Genomic DNA, 6,082 nt, shown 5'->3' with positions numbered 1-6,082 from the left:
ATGTTAAGTGGTGGATCAGGATACTAGCCCATAGCCTTGAGTCCTCTGATCTCCCCTCTCTTCATTGGGGGTCAAGGCTCACTCCTCCAGAAGTTGGCCTTCAGGACTGTGTGCCTGCCTACTGTAGCTACTCCTGGCTCCCTTTTCTCTCGTCTTAGCTGTGCTCTTCCATGCTTGGCAGGGATTTGCAAGTCTGGTGGCATGGGCATTCTCATTCCCAAAGTGTCTTCAGACGTAGATTGAGTTCTTGAATGGGAATGTCTCCAGGTTACATATGTAACCCTAGTTCCCAGGGCCATACTTCCGGCATCCCTGTGAGCAGTTGCTTCATTCCTAAAAGCTGATGCCAGTTCCACCTCACATGCTTTTATAGATTCCTGGTCACTACGTCACCCACCTATGACGTCTCGCCCTTCCATTTGACTGATTACATATATGATTCAGAGCTTGGTCACACTGGGAGAGTTCCCAAAGTGTCTTCAGACGCAGCGTCTCATTCCCTCTGGGAACTAGGTTTACATACATAATCTGGATGCATAATCTGGAATCTGAAATTTCATTATAACTAGTAAAACCATTATAAATTATTTGATGGTTTCTATTGCTTTTTTTTTTTCAAAAGAGGATTGAAATAAATGTTTTATTGTATAAACAAAAAATTATTTAAATCTACATAAAAAGAGCAGAATGCAAAATGTATAAGACTATGATAAACATAAACCTAGAATCTATAAACCTGAAATAAAATTTCCTCTCTCTCTCTCTCTCTCTCTCTCTCTCTCTCTCCCTTTCTGTGTGTGTGTGTTTGTTGTTTTAATCAGACTAGTTTAATCACCTTATAGGCTACTTTATTTACTCTATTTTCTAACACAATAGCTCTCAATTTAACCCATTGTAAAATCACAGCTGTCTCTTAATGAATTAATGGAATATTTATGCCAGACTTTGTGGATTGATAAATAGTAGTGGATGATCTGACCTGGGATTTTACTGTAGTGCTATAGGCTACATGCTGTGCATAGCGAGAGAAGCGGGAAAAGGTAACCTGATGTATCTGTTTTTGTTGTTGTTGTTGTTTTAGCTTCTCACAACTGCCTTTATCTTCAAGACTTTTGATTGCTATCATGAGCCCATCTACTTTGCATCAGTTTGGGATTTTTATAAGCAAAAATAGGTTGCATTAGTGCCCCTTTTGTCTGCCTTCAATGTCACTTAATCTGACATTTTTCTTTGATTATGAACCAGCCAGGCCAACGGCTGTTCTGGACTTCTCCGGAATGTCCAGATGGCCAGTCCGCCCCTGACTGGGGCCCCCAAGTGTTGTGTGCTCATTCCACTGCTGTTCAATCTGCTGACTCACGACTGTGCAGTCATGCACAGGTCAAACCAAATCATAAAATTTGCAGATGACATGGCTGTTATAGGTCTCATCGGCAAAAGAGATGAGACAGCATACAGAGAGGAGGTGCACCAACTACTACTGAGACTATTGAGAGCATCCTGAGCAGTAGTATCACTGTCTGGTTTGGTAACTGCACCACTGCAGTTTGCAAGACCCTGCAAATAGTGAGGACATCTGAGAAGATCATCGGAGTGCCTCTTCCCTCTAGCTCAGACATTTACACATCACACACTGTATTCTTAAAGCCATCAGCATTGCAGGTAATCCGACACACCCATTTCATAAACTTTTGAACTTTTTTCCCTCCTGCCATCTGCCAATGACTTGGATCTATTTATATGAAGAAAGAATATATTTGTGTGTGTGTGTGTGAATATCATCATCATAAATAAACCAGGCCAATAAATATTGCCAGAGGAATCTTCTGAAATCCACTCATATGTCTGGCTGGCCTTACTGTACATCTGATCAAACAGCGCATTGCTGACACCTTTTTATACAGTCTATGGCTGACACCCAATGGAAGAGGATTTCATTGCAACTGGTGTATATGTACCTTGTGCATCAATCCACTAGTTTTTGTTTGATTTAATTCATGTAATAGAGTCAGTTTGTTGTTGTTGTTGTTCAGGTGCAATAATGTGGTTTGCTTCTGTCTGTAGGAGGTGGTAGCTCATTCGATAGCTGAGTGTCGAATTACCATTTGACAGTCATGCTTGTTAACACTACATGCTGCTCACACATTGGACATACAGGGCAATAAGACTTCAAGAAAACAGGTAAGATATTATTTTATTGCTTATTTTTCTTTTATATGATTAACATTTTGTGAATGGCAAGTGTAACCCCCTCCACAGGTTTGTTCTCTCGACCCTCCCGGAAAGGACCACACAGAGACAAAGGCTGAGCTCATCAATCGCACATTTACTGAGATGTCGAGAATATCTGAGAATATGTGAAGTGACACCAAACAGACATTAAGTACAGCTCATCCGGTCACGTAACATTCTCCTCAACAGCTTCATAAAACTGATTTATCAATTCAACAGACAATAGATCAAGTATCTTTGTAATTAAGAGCTATTTTTTTCTTTTTTTCCCAGAACACAGAACACATAGCATCATACAAACATTAATACATCATACCTGAGAATATGTGAAATGACACCAAACAGACATTAAGTACAGCTCATCCGGTCACGTAACTTTCAAAAATAAATATAAGTGTAAAAATAATAAGCATTGAAATTCGCCAGGCCACCATGGACATGCCCTTAAACGATATCTAAAGGCCATTATTCAGTTATAATCATAGCACCACCTGTTGGCAATCGGAAACATTATGCAGGAAGATTGGCAGACATAAATGACTTTGACATATTCCAATTATATTTAAAACTTAAAATGCATATTTCTCGCTGTTCACTTTTTTTTACTAAAGCCGGGTGTGAGGGCCCGTTCATCTCTGCTTGCAGCTTTAATTAGGTATTGTATTGTATCTGCTCTGTTTATTATTATTATTCTTATTCCGCTTCTTTTTCTCCAAAATGAATCGCATTTTTAGGGCTTAAACATGCTCAAAAAGTAAATTTACAATAGGGTCCTCACACCATCTGTGCTCGGGGACCTAATAAACGGAGCAATTACAAGAGGGTCCTCGCACCATCGGTGCTCACCACCAGCGAGTTGCTTTAGTAAAAAAGGTGAAATATGCATTTAAAGTCATAAATATAAGTGGAATATGTCAAAGTCATTTATATGTGCCAATCTTCCTGCAGCCAGCAGGTGGCATTATCATTATAATGTAATATTGGCCTTCAGATGTATTCAGGCCAGGACTCTTATCAAACATGTGAAGTTTTGGGAAGATCAAACTTTTTATGCCTGAGTTACAACAACTTCTCTTGCTGTTGTGACACTTAAAATGTTGTCATGGCGCCATGGACACGCCTTTTAACAAAAACTCAAGATCTCCACAATTTAACATTGCAAAGACCTTTAGATTAGACTGACCAAAATAAAATGATGATGTCATTAAATTTGACATTTGACAATTTGTTTCAGTGTAAAGCATGACACTTCCTGTTGCCAGCAGGTGGTGCTATGACTATGACTGAATATGGGCATGCAGTTCTGTTCAGGGCAGAAGTCTTTTCTAACATTTGAAGTTTGGGGCAGATTGGACATTGTATGTCTAAATGACAGCAACTTACTTTCTCATGGCGAAACATCGAAATTTGTCAGGCCGCCATGGACACGCCCTTTAATGAAACCTCAAGATCTTCGCAATTTAACATTGCAAAGGCCTTTAGATGTAAAAGTACACCCCCTGAAAATGCCAAAATTACCACACATTTTTCAGTGGAAATTCAAAATAACCGACTTCCTGTTGGGATTCTAATTTCATACCAAGATACTTTTTTGTAGGTATTGGTGTGTTACGTGTGTGTACCAATTTTTGTACATGTAAATGAAACATAGCTCGAGGTGCACTCCATTGAAAGTGTATAGGTGGCGCTATAGAGCCATTTTGCCACACCCAATGGAACATTGTCCTTCAGATGTGTTCAGGCCAGGACTCTTATTACACATGTGAAGTTTGGGCAAGATCACACATTTTATGCCTGAGTTACAACAACTTTTATTCCCATGGAGAGACTTTGAACTTTGTCATGGCGCCATGGACACGCCCCTTAACAAAAACTCAAGATCTTCACAATTTAACATTGCACAGGCCTTTAGATTAGACTGACCACAAAAAAGACATTGATGTCAAAAAATTTCTAGGAGTAGTCTGTCAAAGTGTAGAATATGTAACTTCCTGTTGCCTATAGGTGGCGCTATGACTACTGAATATGGGAATGGAAATATGTTCAGGTTAGGAGTCTTATTAAACGTGAAGTTTTGGGCAGATTGTATGTCTGAGTTATAGCAACTTAATTTTTCATGGCGAATCATCGAAATTCACCAATACGCCACGTACACGCCCCTTTTAAGTTGCTAAAACTCAAGATCTTCGCAATTTAACATCGCAAAGGCCTTTAGATCAGGCATACCAAATTTGGTGTTGATCTGAATAAGTCTCTAGGAGGAGTTCGTTAAAATACAGCGCATGGAAATGGCAAAAATGACACAAAATTTGCTCATAATATTAAATATAACTGACTTCCTGTTGGGTTTAGAATTTTGCTCCAAGAGTCTTTTTTGTAGGTATTGGTGTGTTACATGTGTGTACCCATTTCCATACATGTACGTAAAACGTAGCTCGAGGCGCACACCGCTGAATGTGTATAGGTGGCGCTGTCAAGCCATTTTGCCACGCCCATTTCTCAAACCCATATCAGACGTAAATTTTCACCAGTTCGTAGGTGTGTGCAAAGTTTCATGACTTTTTGAGTATATTTAGGCCTTCAAAAAGGCGATTCATTCGGTACCGAATAATAATAATAATTAAAGCTGCAAGCAGCGATGAACGGGCCCTCGCACCCGGGCTCACCGACAGCGAGTGGCTTTAGTTAATAGGTGAACGGTGAGAAATATGCGTTTAAACTCATAAATATAAGTAGAATATATCAATGTTTATTCCATATATGTGCCAATCTTCCTGTTGCCAGCAGGTGGCGCTATCATTATAATGGAATATTGGCCTTCAGATGTGTTCAGGGCAGGACTTTTATCGAACATGTGAGGTTTGGGGAGGATTGGACATTTTATGCCTGAGTTACAACAACATCCTACTTCATGGCGAAACATCGAAATTTGTCAGGCCGCCATGGACACGCCCTTTAACGAAACCTCAAGATCTTCGCAATTTAAGATCGCAAAAGGCTTTAGATTACACTGACCAAGTTTGGTGTTGATCTGAATAAATATCTAGGAGGAGTTCGTTAAAGTACAACCCCTGAAAATGGCCAAAACAACACTAATTTTGCAGAGAAAATTCGAAATAACTGACTTCCTGTTGGGATTCGGATTTCGTACCAAGAGACTTTTTCGTAGATATTGGTGTGTTACATGTGTGTACCGATTTTTGTACATGTACGTGAAACATAGCTTGAGGCGTACTCCGTTTAAAGTGTATACGCACTCCGTTGAAAGTGTATAGGTGGCGCTATCGAACCATTTTGCCACACTCGATGGAATATTGGCCTTCAGATCTGTTCAGGCCAGGACCCTTATCACACAAGTGAAGTTTGGGCAAGATCGGACATTTTATGCCTGAGTTATGACATCTTTTATTCCCATGGCGAGACATCGAACTTCATCACGGCGCCATGGACACACCTTTTAACAAAAACTCAAGATCTTCACAACTAAACATCACACAGGTATTTAGATTAGACTGACCACAAAAAAGACATTGATGTCATAAAATTTCTAGGAGTAGTTTGTCGCAGTGTAAAATATGTAACTTCCTGTTGCCAATAGGTGGCGCTATGACTATAACTGAATATTGGCATGTAGATCTGTTCAGGTCAAGAGTCTTATCCAACATGTGAAGTTTGGGGCAGATTGGACATTGTATGTCTGAGTTACAGCAACTTCCTTTTTCATGGCGAAACATCGAAATTTGTCAGGCCGCCATGGACCCGCCCTTTAACGAAACCTCAAGTCCTTCGCAATTTATTATCGCAAAGGGCTTTAGATTACACTGACCAAGTTTGGTGTTGATCTGAATAA

Source organism: Carassius auratus, chromosome 49 (assembly GCF_003368295.1).
Source record: "Carassius auratus strain Wakin chromosome 49, ASM336829v1, whole genome shotgun sequence".
Lineage (NCBI taxonomy): Eukaryota > Metazoa > Chordata > Actinopteri > Cypriniformes > Cyprinidae > Carassius > Carassius auratus.
This window is presented reverse-complemented; position numbering follows the sequence as displayed.